We start from the raw sequence: 23,578 nt of genomic DNA, 5'->3' as shown, positions 1-23,578 counted from the left end.
TGTCTTACAGAACTCCTCAGAATACTAAGTTTAAAGTTTAGGTGATGACTTCATCTTTCTCATGAGTTTCATGAGATGAGAACTAGTTGAGAAGCAATTGTAGTAGTTTGAAGAAAAGAGAAAGATCCTGCATCATCTGCCCCACCAAGTAATCAAGGGTGTATTTGCCCCAGCAGTGACTCTCACCCCATCAGCAGGAAGCTCCAAGAGACACATCTGAGACATGGTTGCTCCTGTGAAGTGGCATATCTTCACTCTCAACCTAAAACATGGGCGAGAGTCTCAGGCAAAATAAGGCAAGATGGCGGGGATCTCAGCAGGATTAATATGAATTTCAAAGCTGACAGCGAACCAGCGTCTGGAGGAATGAAACACATTTTAAAGATCCAGTTAGGTGAGGGCCCGGAGTCCAGCTCTCAGGGAATTTAAGATCAGAAATAATTCCTCTGTCCAATACTGTTTAAACCTTTTTATTCAATTCAGAAAATATTTCTCGAGTAATTATTGTGTGCCAGAAATTGAACTCAGTGTGGAAATAGAGCTGTATACAAGATTGACTCGCTCTCTCTCACTGTGAATTTTATGGTCTGTCTTTGTATACTGCTTATGGCTTCTTTCTCCCTATTAGCCTGTAAACTTTATGAGGACAGAACATGTACTTACCTTTTGTGTCTCCTCCACACCTACCAGAGTAGCTTGCACATAGTTAATACTCCAAAAACTTTGTGGAATGAATGAATGAATGAAGTCAGCTCTAATCCTAACGCAGTGAACCTTTATGCTTCCTTTTGAGTGAGGACAGCCCTACACCCCATACTATAGGGAAATGGGAGGCCTACAGGTGTTCCATGTTCACAGTTGGAATGAGGCCAGTGGGGCTGGGATTACAGAGGGATTCTTGCACTGGGAAGTGTTAATGTGATATATATTTAGCACATGGACTCTAAATATTTCACAGCTGACCACGAAGTAGGATTGCCTGGATTAGAGCTGTGAAGGAGACATTGCTATAGGAGAAAGATAAAGTAAATGTTTAGAGACTGAACTTCGTCTTCATTAAAATAATACAATAACTTTTTTTGTGTAGGAGACATTTTAAAATCTGCTTTCTATGGTATCACACATGTTCAGGTAATAAATTATTTTATTTCTATTTTAACTTCCATTCGCCCTTCAAGTACAGCTCAGATGTCCTCTCCTCGTCTAGGAAACATTCTTGGATCCTCTCTCTGACTCTCCCTCACCTAGGTTAGAAGTCTTTGTTCTCTTACAACCCCCTACATACGACACTGCCGCATCATATTGAATTATCTGTTTGTGTACATGTCTCCTTTCTAGAATATGATCTCTTAAGGTAAAAACATATCTTACTCATTTCCGTATGCTCAGAACCTAACACAATATCTGACCAAAACAGTTATTAAAGTAAACTGTTTGGGACATGATTGGCAATTCTAATTGTCCACCAAAATTAAAACTTCGCATGCCTGCCAAAAATCCAAACTCCCACCAACCCTTGTCAAAGTCATGTCTGCCAAAAAACCAAGCCCGTTGCCATTGAGTCAATTCCATTTCATGACTACCCTATAGGACAGAGTAGAACTACCCCATGGTGTTTCCAAGGCTGTAAGTCTTTACAGAAGCTGACAGCCACATCTTTCTCCTGTGGAGTGCCAGGTGGGTTAGAACAGGCAACCTTCAGGTTAGCAGCCAAGCACTTAACCACTGTGCCACCAGGACTCCTTAAGCCACATCTACTCCACTAGAAATACCCTCCCATCTTGCCATTTGTCCCAGGTTGAGGAGTAAGAGAGAAGTAACAAAATATGGAAAAAGCAAATTTATTATTACTTAATAAAAGCCTTTAGTAGATTAAAAATCTTCCAATCTACACAGACTCTGTACAGGGTAGAAGTGAGAAAAGGGGTTCTTTATGGTAAACATGGTGAAAACTACTGGCTTAAACCATGGAGTGTTCTAAAGAAAAATGTACAGTTTACCAGTTGCCAGGCATGAAACTAGGGAGAAACTAAGAAGTTTATGCATGCCTTAAAATCTGAACCTCCTAATTTTGACAGAAATGACACAATACTTTTCACAAATATAGCTAATACTTCAGAAGTACTTTTCTGAAATTTCACCTAGAGACTGTTGACAACTTGATTAGTTGGATTAAAAGCCACAAAAAGAATTTAAGAGGAAAGGATACAGGAAATATTAGAATTTAAGAAGAAAATCAGTTCTGTGGAGACAGTGTCACACCTCCTTGTTCAAAACCAGGAAACAAAAATAATTAAGCATGTCCCTCCCTCAAGTGTCAAAGCGCTGGCAGGAACATCTTTTTGGTTGGGTCAAGGCCACATGCCAGTGCTCTTGCTACCAAGGAGAAGGGACAAGGATTATCTAGCCACCTCTAGCTACAATGGTAGGAGGTGGGGACATATCGCCACTTTTTTTTTTCCATTTGCCATTCAGTTGACTCCAACTCATGGTGACCCCCTGTGTGACAGAGTAGAGTTGCGACCCATAAGGTTTTCAACGGCTGCTTTTTCTGAAGTAGATGGCCAGGACTTTCTTCTGAGGTACATCTGGGTGGACTCAAACCTTCAACCTTTCTGTTAGCAGCTGAGCAGGTTAACTGTTTGCACCACCCAGGGACTCTTGTCTCCACCTACTTGCCACAAATAAGAAGGCTTTCATATGTTGGATAGCTTCCTCTATTTGTTGTAGTAACATATCCACACAGCAGTCTCAGTGGTTTAACACACACACAAATTTACTCCTTGATCACGTAAATGGGTATCCCTGGCCAGTGGGCAGTGTTCCTTCAAGCAGTAACTTTTGGGACCCAGGTTCCTTCTATCTTGTGTCTCAACCATTTTCAGTGTATGATTTCCAAGGTCCCGGAATTTATTTGCATTAATTTAACTCAAACAAGATAAGCCTTTGGCAATTGCTAGCTTCTGCGATAGCTTTTCTTGTTTCTCTTTTCTTTTCAGCTAATGTATGACCCTAATAAATTATCACTCTAATCGGGTGTTTGCTGAGTCAATTCAAAAATAGAGTTAATAAGGAGGGCAAATGAGTTAATAAGCTCTTGTGTTTTTCTTAACAGGGCATCTCTTAAGACCTAAATGTTAAATTATAGGCCATTAGTACAAACCTTCTCTTATTTGATGACATCTGTGGCTAAATGTTTGGGCTTTCCTTTCTGTGTGAGTTACTACATTAAATACTGCCGGACAAAGTATTAATAAGTGGGATGTGCTTTATTAAATATGCTGTTGAACAAATGAGGTTCAAAAACAAACAAACAACAACAAAAATCGATACCCAACGATTTTGTTTTGACCTACACGGCGGGGTGTGTGTGTGTGTGTGTCTGTGTGTGTGTGTGTGTTCAGCTTTGTTTTGGCGTCCTGCATAGCACGACCGCATGGGCTGGGAAATTCGGGTAATGTTCGCTTACTTCCTAAAGTAAGTCTGCAGCGAGTGTATAATAGAAAGAGGACGATGAAAGCAGGAGTTGATGTTAACATAAAGAGAGGCTGCCTTTTATGTCTTCCTGGGCTCCAGAGAGAGGAATCCCAACCTCATTACGGAGCAGTGAATGTTCCCCGTTAATTCGGGTGTGTGGGCTAGCAAGGGGGTAGGGGAAAGCCAGAAGCCGGCTGGGACTGCTAACAAATCTAGTACAGTCTTCGGAGATGTTTGAACCAGTGAAGCAATTAAAATCAACACGCCTGGGAGGCTGAGACGTGGAAGAGTAGTTCCTTAAAATGCAAACATTTAAGCCGTTGCTGTGTCTCCATGAAGCCTCTGCAGGTGGTGGTCGACCAGGCATCAAGGTGTCTCTTACAGCCCAGCCTTCAGCCAGAGGCTCCCACACACTGAAAACATACCAGCACGTCCCCACGTAATGTGCGTACAGATGCACAACCAACTTCAAGTTTGCCCTTCATACATACACAAAAGTTGACGCACTGAGCAGTATGTATGTTTATGCAAAAAAAAAGAAACGCATAGAGAAGGATTGTTTTGCTTTGGTGTGGAGGTGAGCTTTGATGAAACGTAGTAAAACACAGAACGTTTATTACCGCGATAAATAGCTCTCCTGGGAGTGGTTTCCCTGGCCTCCCGGCTGGAGGCAGAGGGCCGCAGTGACAGCGCTGGGTAAGAACGGACAGAACAATGGGTTCTGTGAGTTGAAGACGTTGAGGTTGCCCTCGCCGAGGGGGTGGTATGAGCGTCAGCGGTGAGCAGCACATAATTCAGAGAGAAGTGACGGATTCCTGCGGCATGTGGAAAGACCAGAGAAGACCTAATTATAAAAGTGCGCTTGAATCGCCCAGTGTGCTGGGGATTTTCCGTGTCAACAGATCTCACTATTGAAAAGCCACACGCCTGGTGAATTTCCTGATCAAATCCAGGACTCACTATTCCATCCTAAGTAACCCAACAAGATTATCCAAACCAGACTCCACAGGGTGACTGGCCGATTGGATCAATTAGAAAACAATTAGCTTTTTCACCTTCTTCACAAGACTTTTTAAAAAATACTGAGGCTCTCCTCGGCTCTATATTTCATTTCAAAGTCACACAGCAAGAAAACTGACCCAGGCTTAAGCTAAACGAGATTCTCTGCTTACCCTGGGACAGGTTGTTTCATTTTCTGCTCAGTTGGTATGCTCCCAGCAGAATCTGTGGACAGATTTGGCTGTTTCTTTTAGAAGTAAGAGGTGATCTTAAAATCACGAAAAGGTAACAACCTAAACAAATTGCACTGATGGGTGAAGGGCCCACCTCTGACTGTAGCATCCCAGGCATCTGACACCGGGGTGCCCCCTTCACGCCCAGCACCCAGACAGAGATGGTGGTGCACGTGGAAACAGAACCTGCCAGGGCAGCCTTGGCTCTGAGGAACCATGATTGGCTTTGACACTGGGTGGAGAATGATCAAAAGCCCTTCAAAAATCAGCCTCCAAGGGAAGCTTCATTGTCGTTCGTCTCTTCCACCCCCGTGTTTTCTCACTGCCTCCTGCCAAGACAGAGACTCAACACTGTGTCCCTAGTTCATTATTTTAATGGGAAAAAAAAAGTTTAAAAAACAAAAACTGAATTATAGATCTATGTTCTTAAAAAAGAAGAAGAAAATAAAATGTGATAATTATTTTATATAATCTAGTGCCCAGTTACTGTCAAGTTGATCCAACTCATGACAACCCCACGTGTGTCAGAGTAGAACTGTGCTTCAGAGGGTTTTCAGAATAAATCGCTAGGCCTTTCTTCTGAGGTGCCTCTGGGTGGACTCAAACCTCCAACTTTTTGGTTAACAGCCAAGCATGTTAACTGTTTGTACCACCCAGGGACCTTCTTTATAACAATGAAAGCTAAACCTATTGCTCATCAGAACCCTTTGATCATATGAGATTTTCCAGAACAAACCAGTTCCAGGGTCCCAACCCAGATGAGTCTGAATCCTTGGGCCTGTGTTCAAGCTCAGCAATCTCCATTGCTCCACTCGCTGCAAATGATTCTAATGATTGGCCATATTTGAGATCTAGAAACTTGGCTCAGTTATTTTTTAAACCAATTTATCTTATCAATTTTTATCTTATGTATTTAAAAATTATCTTTGGAGATTACATTTAGAACATATTACTTGCATTTACTCCCAATTCCAATACTGTACCGATTCCCACTGTCTCCTCCCAGTTGCCGTGGAATAGATTCCGACTCACGGCGACCCCGTGTGTGTCAGAGTAGAACTGTGCTCTACAGGGTTTGCGATGACTGATTTTTTGGAATTAGACCACCAGGACTTCAAGGAGTCCCTGGGTGGTGCGAATGGTTGACATGCTTGGCTGAAAATCCAAAGGTTGAAGGTTCAACTTTACCCTGAGGCACCTCCGAAGAAGTCGTTTGTAGTTGTGGTAAATATAACACTGCAGAAGGATTCGTTCAATCCTATTTTTACAAACTTGCTGGGTACCTTAAGTGAATATTTGAGAAATGAATCCATGATTCTACTTTCATAACACCCCAGAATGTCTCCTATTATCTCAAGGGATGTTGGTTGTAAAATGTCCAAATCGAAATTCCTTTGAGTTTACTTAAATTTCTCAAGTTCGAAAAACTCTGCTTTCACTCGAAGGAAAGCATTCCAGGCTTTTCCTCCTGGTTCCTCTCCCCACATTCCCATGTTCCCTCCATCTCCAGAGCCACTCCTGTGGAGAAGCTTTCATGTATCTTCCTTTCCACAGAGGTCCAGTCAGGAAAACAGATACCATGCCAGGTATTTTAACAGGGGGAATTTGGTACAGAACTTTGTTACAGGGGTTGGAGGACTGAAAAGCAAAAAGGGACACAGAGTTAACAGAGATATTAAATGTAGAATGCAGCTGTCAGTCATGGGGAAATAAAAGGTAGAGGCTGGAGTTCACAGAACTAGAAACTGGTCAAGGGCCACACAGAGCTATGATGTAGGTGTCAGGATGGGGCGCTGCTAAGCCCCTGCTGTTACCTCAGGAGCTTGGGGGAGAGGCCTCTTTGATCTTAGGCTCTGACCTCTGAGGAGAGGCACCACTTGGATGCCTCTGCTACCTCTGACAGATTGCAGTGAGGTTCTGGGGACAAGGAAAAAGACTGAAGACTAGAATCAGCTACTGCTGCCCAGTGAGAGGCTGTCATGGGGTGACACCTAGAAACAGCCAACAAGCAGGAAGAAGGAAAAGCCCTCTCCCCTCCTCCTGCTGTCCAGTCACCCTCCAGGGCACCCTAATGGGAAGTCAGCTGACCAAAGCAAAGTGTGGTTTCCAGAGTCTCGGCCCCTGCGTCACCAAGCGGATCATAGAAGGAAGGGTTTGGTGCTGAGAGACAATATCCTAACTACAGACACAGCAACGGACAATCCTTCGGGTCAAGAAAGCGGTAGAAAATGCACTGGCAGGAACAAGGTTAAAAGCGTTTGCTTCCATGACTATGCTTTTTTGATGGTCAAGTAAATTTGAGAAACCTGCATATTTATAATTCACTCTGAAAGTGTCACAATGCCCATTAGTATATTAAAGGATCTGAGAAGTCCTGCAGTAAAGGAACCTGCTTAACTTTGTTTCATTAAGTATTTCTAAAATTTATTAGGTGTAGATTCCTTAAAAAAAAAGTATATATATATATTTGTGTGTGTACATATATATACTATTCCCCAGAATATGCAAACTGTGTTGTAAATCCTGTTCTTTAAAAAAAAAAAAAAAGACTACTTAGGTCCAAACACTTTTTTATCTGTCAGCTTCTAAAGCTGGAAAAAAGGAATGCATCCAAGCAAAACCAAATAACTAGGAAGAAAAATAGAATTCTATCTATAAATTATTAAATGTAACCACTTCTCTTTCATGCTTCCTCCTCTGTCCTTTACCATACTGTTAGGAAAAAAATGCCTCACTCAGCTCCCAGGAGAATCAGTTATCATGAGCTGAAACAAAGACACCCAGCTTCAACAAAATCTGAGAGAAACAGGGATGTGTATGAATCACCTCAGAGTGCCCAGGGATGCCCAGCTGCCTTTAAACACACAAGGTAGCTTGAAAATTCTCCTATGGGGCAAAGAGTAGTTCTATTTTTATTCAAGGAGATAAAAAGAAATTTCACTCTCTTTCTGTAACTTTCAAGACTACAATTATTTCTGTCCCATCCATGCCTGCCTCAGACTAGAAGAGGTATCTGATTGTAACCCCTGACACAGACTGAGGCGGAAACATAGTCAATGTTGGGGAGCTGAACTGGGTGGTTATGTAGACACAGGGTCCGAGGTCACCATTTAGCAGATGCAGAGGGTGGGTAGAAAAGGTTGTCTACACAGACGGTTCTGGACAGAGCGGGAGAAGCATGTAGAACAAAATTCTAACCACAAAAAAAAGACCAGATTTACTGGCCTAAAGGAGACTGGAGAAACCCCAAGAATATGGCCCCCAGACACCCTTTTAGCTCAGTGGTGAAGTCATTTCTGAGGTTCACCATTCAGCCAGGGAGTGGACAGCCCCATAAAACCAAATGGGACTAATGAGGCACAGCAGTCCAGGGACAAGGGCCAGAAGACAGAAGGGGACAGGAAAGCTGGTGATAGAGAAGCCAAGGTTGAGTAAGGATAGTGTTGATGTGTTGTGAGGTTGTTAACCATTGTCATAGGGGAACATGTGTACTAACTGTTAAATGAGAAACTATTTTGTTCTGTAAGCCTTCATCTAAAGTGAGAATAACAGCACAATTGGAAGAGCGTAGTCGATGTCACTGAACTGTACATGTAGAAATTTTTGAAATGGTGTATCTTTGGCTATGTGTATTTTCACCAAAAAAAAGGTCGAGAAGGGAGAGGGTTGACGTGTTGTGGGGTTGTTAACCAATGTCATAAAATAATATGTGTACTACTGTTTCATGAGAAACTATTTGTTCTGTAAGCCTTCACCTGAAGTACAATAAAAAAAAAAGAAAAGGTTGTCTACAAAGACAGATACTCAAAGAAAAGGAGTAACAAGGATGGAGAGAGAGAGAGGTGGGAGAGGAGGGAAGGGAAGAAGAAAGAGAGAGAGAGAAGAAGGGAGGGAGACAGCGAGGGAAGGAGAATAATTGCTTGATGATTTTCCAGATTCTATGAGAACTGGCTTTAAAGAATTCCTATTTAACTAAGGTGTTTCTTTTTACAACACCAAAACATCCAAGTTATACAAGTATCCCCAACCAAGTTATGCTAGTCTGGCTTTTACCTCTGAGCTGAATTTTTTTCATGAGGACAGCTGATTCCTATCTGCAAATCTGGAAGCTTCTTAAGCAAAAGTAGTTGGAGTTTATTTTATTTATTTAATTGACTATTCCATTCCTTATCCTAAAAAGAGGCACCAAAACATTCCAAACAGCTGAATGTGGCTGAAAGTAACCATCACAGGACTTTGGCACATCTCCTTTCATCATGATATGCTGTATACAGACCTGACATGATCCTGAAACTTCATATTAAGATGAAACATCAAGGTCCGCTTCTAGTGCTGTGAAACTTTTCCGCTCCATTCATTTGGAAGGTGATGAGTTGAGACAGAGGACTCTGACAGTTTTGCTTCCAGCTCCCACATAACAAAGGACAGAAGTTCCTGGAACACATACAGGAGAAACCAAGCCCAGTTAAATATGCAAAGTTCCAGGAATTGAAATCTATTAACACCCTAGCTAGTGGACAGAATTTCTTACTGAAATTAGATGTCTTTCACTGGGTCTGGCTTCACTTCACAGTTAAAATGACACTTATGAGTAGAGCCCCAGCCAGGCTTCTCTCAAGGTGACTAATAAAAGGTCACCTGCATTTGTGTTCCTTTGCCGTAGAGAAAACCACAGCCTCCTGAATTAACTGGCTTTGTCTTGCTTCTCTTTTGTTTGGTTCTCACTCTTCTCACCATTTTGGAATTAATCAGTCTCCTTCCTGAGCTTTACTTCAGCTGGAATACAGATTTAAACTTCCTTTTGCTCAGTGGCTCAGAGTTGAAGGTCAGCATTCCCATCCAATCTGTTTAATTCTGGTCATTGAACTCAACCTACACAAGAGGGGGTGGTCTGAAAATAACATGGAGCACTGTTTTGTCCATAAGTAGAACTCTGGCCCTGAGTTATTTCATAAGAAAAAAATGCGTGTACAATCAACCTATTTGTAGACCTGAAAAATTACTCCTAGTAAATAGTTCAGCAGTGTTTCCTTTAACAATTTTAAACATACTTATTTCATAGTCTGTTTCTGAAGTTCTTAGGGTCTCATTATATTATTTGTTATTTCTGATGATTTCTGATTGCTTCTTCATGTATTTTGTAATTTGGGATTGTGAGCTCACGTTTGGTGGGACTTTATCCATAGGTATCCTGTGCAGCCTGGGCTGGAGAAATGTCTTTCCAGAGAAGGCTTGTAATTGCTTCTGTTAGGGGGGCACCAGTATAGTTACTAGTTTAAGACAGCTTTTTATATTCTTTTCTTGAAGAAATCTAGACCCTCCAGATAGTGTAAATTCAAACCTTTAACCTGAGTGAGGGCAGCCTGAAGTTACATATTCTCAGAGTTTTTCCCTCCCCCTCCTCCCCATCAATAGATCAGGGCAAGGAAAAGTTTCCCTTAAGTCTCCCTTTGGGACAGTATAAATGTTTTCAGTTCTACTCTTTCACAGACACATAGTCATTCAACTGTGCAACACAGTTTTGAGATCTTAGTTCCAAATTTCTGCCCCGAATCAGCCCAAAGATTTATCTCCTGCACCTTCACGGTCATTAAAAGCCAAAGCCATTGTTAGCCAGACTGGCAATAAAATACTAAAAATAAATAAATAGATAAACATTTCAGAGCAGCCAAAAGATTGGTTTCTGGGGGGATTTCCTTTACTTTCTTATTAGCATTTAAAAGCATGTATCCCTTATTTTTACCCAGCATATCTAAGTGATTTATAGTAGGAAGGTTTTCAGATTCTCTTGTTAGCGATGTTGCTAGAAATGAAAGTCCTGTGTTGTTATTTGTCAAGTATTTATACTTTGAACATTTTTGTTCTTGTTAGCTGTCAAGATTCTTTTGGATATGAAGTCACTTCTGAAAATAGACTTGTTTAACACCCAATTTTGATCCTTATAGACTTACATTGAAAGTATCTTCTTGGCAAAATGAAGATTTCTTTTGCAATTTTCTGCTGGCCTCAATCAATTGAAACAATCAATATGGAGGCTGACGTTCCTCCTTCTGTTCATCTCTCACAAACATAGTTCAAAAGTTTTCTGGTACTCTGGAAAACAATACAGAGCATGTGAATGCCTCCTTATTAGGAAGGTTCCTTGAAGTCAGGACAGCCTGGTTTTTTGGGGAAAAAAAAAAGGAACGGCCTCCATCTTCAAAGAAATCTAGGCTCTCACTAGGGGAAACAAGGATTTAGGTCTTAAATTTAATACTTGGAGCTCTTTCCATTTTCTATTTTTCTTTGGCTTAACTTTAGGGGAAATCTTCCAGTGGGAAAATTCTAAGACCATGCCATTACAACACCAAAATTAGCTTTTCATTTAACCAATTTAATCAAAACCTACAATCATTTTTTAAAAAAACATGTATTTTATTTAATTGTGTATTATCAGAGGGATTATTTAGAAAAGAGAATAATGCATAATATTGGAAAAATGCACATGGTAATGTAAATGTCAGATGCTGGATACAATATTCATAAGGCCCTATGATTTTTGAAAACTATTAGCAATGCAATTTCTCTCATAATTTTTTAGACCTTCTTAGGAATGGTATTGCTTAGCCTCTCTTCAGCATCTATTTTACTGATTACCAACAGAGTCACAGAGTATTTGAATCTAACCTAAATTCTTCCTTCTGCAATTCAAGCGTATTTCTTCTTCTTCTACTCTTAATGGAGACCAGATTCTTACATAATAACCCTTCATCTACTTGAAGACTCACCATCTCAGCCGTGCATTCCATCGCATTGTCTTAGTTACTCAGCTGCCATGGAGGATATCCTGAAAGGAAAAGTTCAAGATCAAAAGAGACATCTCTCTTCATGAACTAACAAATATAATTTTCTCCTTTCCGGTTTTATTAACAGTGAGAATTGCTCTTCAAACAATACCCTGAAACCAAAGGTGCCACAGAAAATGTATCACTTTTAAATCCCAAAGAGGTTTGAAAATGTTACTCTAGTAAATATTTTCCAAGTAATGGTACTCTTAGAATAATTATAATTCGAGTTTTTCTGTCATCAAAACCAAGTGGCTGATTCTCTAATATCTCCTTTTGCTCTAAAACACAATGGACTGTTGACTGCACCAATTATCTTCAGGTTGGTAAACTTTGATTACATCTCTGTCTCTCTTTGACTGTTTCCAAAGTGAAGTAAAATGGAGTGTTAGTCAATCCAAAATCAGTCAGTCTGGATAATGAAATTCTATCACTGCTATTCACCATCTACCCTGTATCCCTGCTCTTTTTTTCTTCTCTACCCCGAAGACACGTGCAAACACAAAGTCTTTTATCTTTAATAGTTGATTCCAGTGTCTGATGTTTTCTCGATATTTACATATTTTCTACTTCGTCTTCCCTGCATTGTTGTGGTTATTAGCTATCTTGGAGTCGATTCCGACTCATGGTGACCTCATGTGTTACAGAGCACAACTGCTCCATAGGATTTTCTTGGCTGTAATCTTTACAGAAGCAGGTTGCCAAACCTTTTCTTCCACAGAGCCACTGGGTGGATTTGAACCACCAACCTTTGGGCCAGCAGCCAATCGCGAACTGCTTATGCCACCATGCTCCTTCTTGCCCACTGAGGACCTCTCTAAATATGTCCATTAAGAAGCCTGGGTGGTGCAAGTGGTTTGCTATTGACTGCTAACCTAACGGTTGGCAATTTGAACCCACCTAGCAGCTCCACAGAAGAGAAAGCATGGTGATCTGCTTCCATAAAGATTACAGCCAAGAAAACCCTATGGAGCAGTTCTACTCTGTCACACGTGGGGTTGTCATGAGTCAGGGGCCAACCTGAAGGCAGCTAACAACAGCAACAACATATATGTGCACTAATTCCAGTAAGTAACCTGTATTCATAAGACCAGTCCAGAAGTCCAGAAGTCAAAACTATATCTATAACAGCTGCTATTAATATTAAGTTCTCATAACCCAGGATTTCTTCTAGGTGCTTTATATGTTACATATTTAATTTTTGTAGCAACTTTACAAGTTAAGTGTTATTGCTTTTTATAAATAAACTGCATCATTAGAAGATTAAAGATCTTGCCCAAAGTCATACAGGTAGTAAGTGGTAGAGGTGTAGTTGAACCTAGATCTGTTTTGTTCTAAAGCTGTATTCTTTCCACTATTCATTCTGCCTCCAATTTATTTTATACACCCACTCCTCACTTATCGACATAGTTAGGTTCCAAAGACCAGGTCATTATGCAAAAATGGAGGATAACCACATTAGATCACAATGGAGGATGACTATATCATTACATAACTGCCAAATTACATCATTACATAGCTGCCAAACCACTGAGAACCACGGCCCAGCCAAAGTAACACATAACCAACCCTCACAGCCAGCATTACTCTCACCTCGCACCTCAGCATTCGTTACTGCCAGATGTACATCACTAATGTGCAAAATAGTCGGATAGTAGATTTTTTACTATTGTTGTAAATGCAATATGTCAGATAATGAGATAGTTAGTAAGTGAGGAGTAGGTGTACTGCCTTAAAGGTTATCTTATCCTGGAAATCAATAGGGAATTAGAAAGGTGAAACTAGACATGAGTGGGAGGTCCTTAGGAAGTTTGTGCTTGCATGCCTGGTTCAGGTTGGTGTGGTGGCTAATTTTATGTGTCAACTTGGCTAGGCTATGGTTTCCAGTGGTTTTGCCAAACACTAGACCATTTGCTGTTCCATGATGTAATGTAATGCAATGTAATCACTTTCTATAATATCAATCAATCAGTTAAAAGGGGAGTTTCCTTAGGGCATGGTCTGCCTTCCGACTATAAATAGATATTTTGGCAGAATTCACTCTCCCTCTCTACTCTGCACTATTGCTGTCACCTGACCTACAACTCTTGGGACACAAGCCTGCAGAAGTCTCCAGCCTGCCATCTGATGTACAGATTTTGGACCTGTGAGTCACCACAATCCTGTGAGCCATCAGGAGTCTACAGCCTGCCACCTGACCTTTGGATTTTTGGCTTTCCAGCTCCCTCAGTTGTGTGAGCCAATCCCTTGAAGTAAATCTCTCTCTGTCTCTGTGTTGTGTGTGTGTTACTGGTTCTATTTCTCTAGAGAACTCTAACGATGACAATCGGACATGCAGAAAGGAAGGAAATCTTTGAGTAATTTTCCTAGGAAAGGATCTGGCGGATGATACCCATAGGTACTTGTTTTAACTCAAGTGGTTAAAAAAACAAACAAGGAGGAAAGAAAGATTTCTCAATTTTTAGCAGTTTCTATGGCTGAAATATTGGTCCAAGAGCCAACTATGCCAAGAAAGTGACCATTACCTACAGTAGTGTGGATTGTTCACTGCATGAGGTTGCCTAGCCAAGGTAGTGAATGACGGCTGGAATTCAGCCTTAGTTTCTCTTGCCAGGTTGCCTATCCTGGACGGGCTGTGCCTGATCAGCAAAGGGTGCACCTTTTTCTAACTCACACAAAGCTTCCTAGAGGCTACCTGTGGCCCTATTCAAGACATCGTTATCTCAAGATTGAGCATTTGGGCTGGACCCTCAGACAAGATGTGGACTAGAACAGAATCTGTTGGTTTTGTAGGTTGATAAAGCAGTACTTTATAAACACGATGGTTTTATGTTGAAATTTTCTTCCTTTGTTTCCCTTAAGGTTTTCCTTTACTTTTTGTTGTTGTTGAAAAGTCCCTTTGGTTGAGCCGAAGAAGTAAAGAAATGCAATTTATGCTTTTGCTTTTCCACAATGGGACCTAAGTTTCAAGAGAAAAAAACACCCAGGAAGGCTTCATGAGCTCCTAGACAGCAGAGAGGCAGAAATATGTAGTGGTGAAGTGCTGGGGCACAGCAGTTAGTCAGAACTGCATAGGAGGCCTCCATCTGCGTTGCAAATTGGGCAAACTAACTTTGTAAGTCTCATTTTCCCCAGTATGAAATGAGAATTTGTTCATTTACCCAATAAGTATTCATTGGACACCTACTAAGTGTCATGTTGTGTCACTGAGTGGCACAACTCAGCTACTAATTGAAAGGTTGGTGGTTCAAATCCACCTAGAGGCACCTCTGATGTCACCAAGAGTAAGAGTCCACTCAAGGGCAACTGGTTTGTTTGGTTTTTTTTCTTTCTTTCTTTTTTGGTTTATGTATCAGGTACAGTTTCAGTATTTCCAGAGCAAGGTCCATGTTCTCATGGAGATTAAATTTTAGATTGGGGTGGGAAGAAAGAGGAAAGACAGACAGTAAGCTAAGATATAATTTAATGGGGGAAAACCTCCCTCTCACAAATATATCAATGTACATCTATTTCTCTTTTATATATCTGGGTATGCTATTATCCTGAGTCACGGATCTGCCAGTAAATGAGGAAGGGATACCATAATGCAGCAGGAAGGCAAAAAGAATTAAAAAGTTAATGTTTAATTTCTGATACCCAAAATAAGATTTCTAAGTCAACAGCAAGACAGTAATCTTGACATCCAGGCTTTTTGAGCAAACCCAGTCAAGGGGACCGGATGACTAGATCATAGAGTTTTAAGTATATCTGGGGTAGAGAGAAGGGTATGAGGTGGAGGAAGTAGAAAACCCAAAAGTGGAGCAGGGGAGATAAGGAAGGAAGACAGCAATGCCTTTGTTTTCTACTCCGATCTTCCTTGGACCCAGCCTCAAACACCTGGATTGGTGTGGAGAAGCCAGAGGACATTGGAGTTTGTGGCTTACTTCCACAGGTATAGAAAGACTAGTGACATTTGAATTTCAGATAAACAACAAATAATTTTTAATATACGTACATCCCATGCAATATTTGGGACATACTTACACTAATTTTTTTTCATTATCTGAAATTAAATTTAATTGGATATCCTGTATTTTTATAGTTGCTAAATCGGGCAACCTTACCTCAGGAGAACTTTTAGCCTGGGGCCCCAGCCCCGGTGGCATGGAAGTGACAGCATAGAAACAGTGAGGGAGTGTTGATACTAGGCCTGAGAAAGCATTCTTGCTCCACATGTAAAGTTCTTGGATTGTCTGGCCTGTAGTAAGTGCTCAGTAAATATTACCTATTATTATCATTCCAAGGAGCCCTGGTGGGGTAATGGTTAAGTGCTCTCTGCTAACCGAAAGGTCAGTGGTTAGAACCAACCAGCCACTCTATGGGAGAAATGACCTCACAGGTCTGCACCTGTACACATCACAGCCTAGGAAACCCTACGGGGCAGTTCTACTCTGTCCTATAGCATGACTATGAGTCAGAATCGACTCAACGGCACAGAGCAACAACATTATCATTTGATCACCCATCTGTCAGTTTGTTGTACTGCAGTGGCTTGCATGTTGCTATGATGCTGGAAGCTATGCTACCAGTGTTTCAAATACCAGCAGGGTCACCTGTGGTGGACAGCTTTCAGTGGAGCCTCCAGATTAAGACACACTAGGAGGGAAGGCCTGGTGACCTACTTCCAAAAATTAGCCAATGAAAACTTTATGGATCACAACAGAATATTATCTGATAACATGCTGGAAGATGAGCCTCCTAGGCTAGAAGACACTCCAAATACACAGTGATGCAAGAATGGACTAGAGCATACCAGCGATCATAAAGATGGCACAGGATGGGGCCATGTTTTGTTCTGTTGTTCATGGGGTCGTCATGCATCAGAGCCAACTCTACAGCAACTGACAACAGTTATTATCATTATAACAATTAGTGAGACACCCTCTCTTGTCTCTGGAGAAGACGCAGTGGTGGGGGGAACGTAGCTGGTAAGAAGAGAAGAAATAGGACTAATTATACTATTGTGAGGATGAGTTGGCCCTGGCAAAGCTTATGTAAGTTGAAAGATTGGTGAGACATGCTGGTTTCAGATGGGAAAGTGGAGAATCAAGGCCTTTTGATGATCAATGAAGTCTCATTGGACTTTGAGCCAATAGAATTAGAGAATATAGAGCTCTAATAGCCCAAAGGACTACAGGCCGGAAAATACGGTAGTCCACCAGACCCTCCCCTTAGGGGACACCAGAAAGAGATCAAGTAGACATGTGAGACACAGATGTGTAGGTCTTTCAGATTAAGTGGAATAAAATAGTATTACTACACTGGAAAACAGCTGGAAAGCTAGCTGCCAATAAAAACGACAAAAAAAATTATTGCTGTTGAATCAAACTCAAAAAGAGCATACGGTTATCTTTCTGAACAGATTTGCCTGCTAAATTTACAGCTAATGATGAGCAAAACCTTCCTAATTAGTAATGAGAAATATTTTGGAAAATGAAAAGAATGTTTGAAGACTAAATTAAAAAGTCCAAATGGTAGTTATGAAAATTGACAAATTACTGATAACTGTTTTTGTTTTTTTTTTTCCTTTGAAATTATGCTTTTACTTCTGGGTTATCCAACCTTAAAATTCTCAAATGATGTCACAGGATGATGAAAGTATGTCCACAGCAGCAAATTCTTGTTGGCTAAGAAATTATACAGCGGATATGTGATCTTCTTCCTGGCGATTGGCACAGGCACTCGGAAAGTCGGCAAAAATAGATGATGATTGACAATTTCTACGTAACATCTTGTCTGCTTTGGTTTGTAAAATCAATCAATGTGATGAGCTTCCCACATTTCTTAGCTCAGAGTAGACAGAAGTCGGCCTTGCACAGTGATGATCCGGAAGGTTAGCCCAGTAGCGGACACTCTGTAGGGCAATGCTTTGCGCCAATCAGATGCATGCTGGCCTGACATATCCACTTACGGTGACTTGGTAGAAGAAGTGGCTAATCATATTTTTTTATTTTTCAGTGACATGTTGACACAAAATGGAGATATCTATTTGTAGTAGAGTGACTTGTTGCCCTGATAAACTCTTAACATCATTGTTTTGCCCTTTTGAGAAAAAGGTACGATTTTTATTTTGTCCTCAGATATCCAGTTTTTGTGATCTACCCAAGTTTTTCCCTAAGAGCCTGCCCCAGGCTAGTGGTATGTCAACTTTCCATCAGAAGGATTATATCCACAGTGGGAAAATGTTGGATGCCAAAAGATAAAGAGAATTCCAGCATAGGAGAGCATTTTATTCACAGTAAAGGAGGATGCAAATACATGATTTTCTTGTTGTTAATAATTTGAACTGAATTTAGATTTAGAATAATTTGCCCAGATGGCTAAAAATTTAACTATTTTAGCAAATATGTTATTCATCAACCATACAGATTAATGTGTTAATCTGATTAGGGAAGAATGGTTAAAGAACTGAACAGGTTAAGCTCCTGTTCTTAGGATTTCAACTACAAAAGCATTTATGAGGCCCAACTAGGTGCGTGGCCTCTAGAAGAACAATGATGACTACCTGGATGTTCAGACCGTGGAGGGACTTAACATTTGCAAACTGTGCATCAAGTCTTGTCTCTGCATTAAAAACATCTTCAAAGGACTTTTACTAGGCAACAATTTTGGGGATTAAATCAACTTGGTAGCTATAAAGTGTGTTATTAAACATATGTGTGATTAATGAAGCTACTTTATATTTTTGAAACTGCATAGCCAATACGTTAATAATCCAGATTTTTTTCTTTTCCTCTCTAATCAATTCAGTGTCGTGAGGTTCCTGGCAGTTCCTCCCCAGTTATTTTGTGAAGTAAACCCAGCTCAATCACGGATCACTCACGTTTTCTGGAAAGTAACTGAAACCTAACGCCAGCACCAAAGGCAAAACATGATCCTCTGAGCCTGCTCTTTCTAAAACAGAGTAAATTCTGACCCTACACGGATCATCTGACTTTAGATCATTCTGGTAGGCAATTTGCAATTAATTATCCAGGGTTGTAATTATGGAAAGTGGGTCTGACTTTTAAAATATAAAATGAGAAGCCAAGATATTGATAAATAATGATCTGCGTCATGTATGGTCATATCCATGTTGAAACCTTATTGATTCAAGTCACTAGATCAAACAAAATGTCAATCTCCTGTCACTTTTCAAATGGTTTTGGACATCAGATAGTCAGAATTATAGTACAGAATCCTACTAAACAGAGCTCAGTGGCTAAACAGCTTAGCATTGCTGTACTTCTTCATTATCCCTATGACAATTCTCCTACCTCTTGACTTTTTCGTTTCTAAAGATGTGTCCACTAGAGGTGACAAATAGAAAAAGGTGAAAATCAAATTAACACTTTGCTCGTGGCCATCTTGGCAGAAGTACAGGTGGGGAAGGGTGACGTAATCGGCTACAATTAGCACTCAAGCACGTGACTCTCAACATAGTAGTCACTCAACAAAGCTTAATGAATCAATCCATTAATGAAGGTTTGGGAATTAGCTAGGGACCCATTGATCAGTTCTGGCCTCTGGCCATTATCACAGCTAATCAAAAGTAACCACAAAATTCATATGAAACTACAGTGATCGTGTGGTATATTAAACAAGTTAGTGGGATAACTAATACCCACTCCAAATGCACATGTACTGTATTACTCCAGTCTCACAAAGCATTTGAAAACCACAGCTGCTGATAATGCTTTTGATTTGCCAGATCCTGGAACATTCCACCGACTTGGCCTTGAACTTGGCATTTGTACCACATTAAAGTTTGGCAAGCTTAATCTTTGTTAACCACTGGCAAATGTGCACATGCTATAAAATATACAAAATATATTTCAGCCAAAGCCATTATCAGGTATATATTTGTTTGGATTTGGCTCAGAACTTCTAATTTGTTCGTGTAAGCTTGATGTCTTTATGTTCTGTGTGGTGATTATGCCTGTGATGCGTATACAGCATGCCTGATTCACCTACAGCTCTAAGTGCTGGTAAGAGAGGAAAAGAAAGAGAAGTAGAAAGAAGTCCTATTTTACTGCTGCTGCAGTGACAATAAACCCAAAAAAAAAGAAAACCAAACTCACCATCGAGAGTTGATTCTGACTGACAGTGATCCTATAGGACAGAATAGAACTTCCCACAGGGTTTCCAAGGAGCAGCTGGTGGATTTGAACTGCCTACCTTTTGGTTAGTAGTCTAGCTCTTAACCACTGTGCCACCAGGGCTCCCCAGTGAGAATGAGTCTCTAAAAACTCTGACAGGAAACTCTTCCACATGGCCGCTCTTCCCCATTCTCCAATCTCACCTGCCGCACACTGAAAACGCTGAGTGGTGTGTGTTTCCTCTCTCATACCATCACACGAGAGAATCTACCCTCACATTTATCTTTAAGCAAGAAATATTTACTTCTTGCTCGTGTTTCATGAGGGCTGCAAGTTGGCTGTGGGTCAGCTGCAACTCTGCTGTGCTCGGCTGAGCTGGGTTCAGCTCCCTTTCTTTTATCTGGCTGTTGTTGTTCTTGCAAGGTGCCGTTGCGTTGGTTCCGACTCACAGAGACCCCACACACAACAGAAGAAAACGCTGCCTGGTCCTGCGCCATTGTTGCTTGAGCTCATTGTTGCAGCTCATTGTGTCCATCCATCTTGTTGAGGGTCTTCCTCTTTTTCGCTGATCCTCTACTTTACCAAGCCTGGTGTCCTTCTCCAGGGAATGGTCCCTGCTGATAACATGTCCAAAGTACGTGAGACGAAGTCTTGCCATCCTTGCTTCTACAGAGCATTCTGGCTGCACTTCTTCCAAAACAGATTTACTTATTCTTCGGGCAGTCCAATATTCTTCATCAACACCGTAATTCAAATGCATCAATTCTTCTTCAGTCTTCCTTTTTCATTGTCCAGCTTTCACATGCATATGTGGTAATTGAAAATGCCCTGGCTTGGGTCAGGTCCACCTGAGTCCTCAAAGTGACATCTGTGCTTTTTAACACTTTAAAGAGAGCTTTTGCAGCAGATTTGCCCAATGCAGTGTGTCATTTGATTGCTGGACAGCTGCTTCCATGAGCATTGACGGTGGATCCAAGTAAAATGAAACACTTGACAACTTCAATCTCCTCTCCATTTATCATGATGTCGCTTACTGGTCCACTTGTGAGGGTTTTTGTTTTCTTTATGTTGAGGTGTCTCCATACTGAAGGCTGTATGGATGGCACCTCAACAGGAGGTTATCTGGCTACAATGCTCATAAAAGAATAAAAACTGTGTTATCTGGATCTTTACCAACATGAAGCTCAGGAAAACCACCTTCTCCAATTTTCCAACATAATGGAGTTCTTCCGCCTGGAAATTCACACCACCTGTAGGGGCAGAATAGGTGTAAGTAGTGTTTGACATCGAGATTAGTGTTCTGTATTGTTCATCCTCTCATTCAGACAGGACCCGTCAGACAACATGTGTTGCTGGATAAAGCTTGTGACTTAGCCACACTCCCTCCCCCACGGGCATCTTAGAAAAATTTCCATGAAACCCTCATTTATGGACTAACTTTCCCAGTTAAGTTATTAAATAACTTAAATAACTTTCAAACATGGTGTCTCATCTTTTTCTTATGACATTTTCTGAAGCCCTAATTGTAGGAGTTACATAATTATTATCTTCATCGTACAAGATGGAAGGGATCAACATCAGTTCATCTTAGATCCCCATCCATCCAAATCTTTCAGTATTTTGTGATAGAGACCATGTTCCATGTCTACTTTTAAGTGCTCAGCAAATGGACACCTATAATGAATAAAGGGAGTCCCTGGGTGGTGCAAACAGTTAAGCACTCAGCTGCTAACAGAAAGGTTGGAGGTTTGAGTTTACCCAGAGGTGCCTCGGAAGAAAGGCCTGGTGATCTACTTCCAAAAAAATCAGCCACTGAAATCCGTATGGAGCACACTTCTACTCTGACACACATGGAGTTGTCATGAGCCAGCATCGACTCGACAGCTACTGGTGAAATTAATAAAGAACACTGAAAATCCTGTACTCACAACTGGGTTTAGTTCCATCAAGGAAATACAACAAACCTACCCCTTCAAACAAAACAAAGCAAAGCAACAGCTCTTTCTTCCTAGTAGCTACTTACTCACTCATTAGCTCATTCATTCAACAATTACTGAGCTTCTACTAATTCTAGGTGCTGTCTTTGATAATTGTTCACTTCAGGGAGTTAGGGAGATATCCATAAAAGTACTGATCACAGTTCCTGATGTGTGGGAGGCAATCAATGAAAGTAAATTTCCTTCTTTCTCAAATGTTTATCCTTGAACTAATCAGTCCAAAAATCAATATGCAATCTAAAGGAAAAGATTCACATTTGATCCAGTGTCCCCATTCCTCTATGTGGTCAGATGCCGTAACGTTTAGGGCTGAACTACTGGGCCAGGGCGAAATAACCACACTCAGGCCAAATCATGGCTTCTGATTCTTTGTTTGTCATTGTTTGTTGTAAAATGAGAGAAGGAAAGGCCAGTCAAGTGTCCAAGGATTAGCAGACTTGATCTCTATGCAAACACACACACACATTTTGGAGGAGGCGGGGGGTTAATCCTGGCAAATAGCTTTGCAATTGAAAAATAAGCATTTATTATCCTGTCTGGTTGTTTGACTGAATTGAACTTTTATTTATAAGCAATTTATATACAGAGACACGGCCTCAAAGCCAACACTTTCTGTCCCATCTTGCATCCTAATTACTACGGCGCAGTGGTTAAGAGCTTGCTGCTAACCAAAAGGTCGGCAGCTCAAATCCACCAGCTGCTTCTTGGAAACCCTATGGGGCAGTTCTACTCTGTCCTGTACAGTCGCTATGAGTCGGAATCGACTCGACGGCAACAGGTTTGCTTTGTTTCTTACCCCCACCTTGGCTCCTAAGACTAGCCCATCATATTGTACCTTTCAGCAGTTTTCATGAGCTATGCCAGTTGCCACCCCTGAATTGATCACGTGGCAATCCACTTCGACCACTGGCATATCAAAGTGAAGAAATCCTTGTACAAACAGACATAAAAGAAGTTAGGGATTCAAGCGATCTAAAGAGCTCACTCATGACCTCTACTGGCCATGCTATTAAACTACAACAGCTACTCTTCAAGCAGTGCTTTCAAACTTTTCATTCCTTCCTTTAGCAAACACTTGTTTTTTTTTTTTAGCACTAACTGTGTGCCAGGCATTGTTCCAGAGGAGGCAGTAAACAAAACAGACAAAACCATCTCTCTTAAAATCCACCAGGGGAGACATTTAAATTATAAACATTATAAATAAGTTAATTATAGAGTACTTCAGATGATGACAAGTGCTTTTGAAGAGAAAGAGCAGATCAGGTGAGGGGGATCTAAACTATTGAGGAGGTGGGGTAGGGGAGCAGGTTGCAGAATTGTATTGGGTGCTCAGGATAAGCCTCAGCAAGAGAATGAAATTCAGCAAAGACTCGAATGAGTTGAGAACCTCAGCAACATAAAATCTAACCCCCAGTGGTTTCTCAAGTTGAATAAATTAGACATCATGCTGGAAGCAAGTGTTCTTTCTTACAGGGAGTTTCCAAAGAGATTTTGGAATTACTCAGACTGTTTACAAAACCTGTACCGGTCAGCGTTTGCTGCAGCAACAGACAATCTCAACTTCTCAGGAGCTTAAAAAGCAAATGTTTATTTCTTGCTCGCGTTTCATGAGGGCTGCAGGTTGACCGAGGGTCAGCTGCAACTCTGTTGTGCTCAGCTCAGCTGCGTCCAGCTTCCAGGACCTAGGACAGAAAGAGCAGCCACTCCTAAGACATGCCGTTCTCATGCGGCACGCATAGTCAACATTCCATTGACCAAAGAAAGTCACATTGGCCAGGCCCAGAGTCCACGGGGGCAAGGAAGAATATTCTGCTTACACAAAGGCATGGCAAGGGCAAGGAGGGAATGAACCATGTTATAATGTTATAATATAGCCTTAATGAGTTACTCAGCTTCTCTCTTACTTCGTCCATCTGCGAAACAGGAATAAC

The 23,578-nt window shown here is 41.0% G+C and overlaps 1 long non-coding RNA gene across 1 annotated transcript; it reads right to left on the bottom strand.

Annotated features, from left to right (window-relative positions):
• Positions 1 to 303: 303 nt before the first annotated feature.
• LOC111822887 (uncharacterized) lies at positions 304 to 22,522 on the bottom strand. The gene is made up of 7 exons (XR_002825974.1): positions 22,483 to 22,522; positions 20,824 to 20,900; positions 11,477 to 11,535; positions 10,661 to 10,802; positions 8,986 to 9,143; positions 4,098 to 4,292; positions 304 to 358 (listed from the first exon to the last, which is right to left on the bottom strand). It is a non-coding gene; the product is annotated as an uncharacterized LOC111822887 (long non-coding RNA).
• Positions 22,523 to 23,578: the final 1,056 nt, after the last annotated feature.

The sequence above is a fragment of the Trichechus manatus genome, unplaced genomic scaffold, assembly GCF_000243295.1.
Source record: "Trichechus manatus latirostris isolate Lorelei unplaced genomic scaffold, TriManLat1.0 scaffold00225, whole genome shotgun sequence".
NCBI classification, from domain to species: domain Eukaryota; kingdom Metazoa; phylum Chordata; class Mammalia; order Sirenia; family Trichechidae; genus Trichechus; species Trichechus manatus.
The sequence above is the reverse complement of the archived record's forward strand: the minus strand, read 5'-3'. Positions and strand labels throughout refer to the sequence as shown.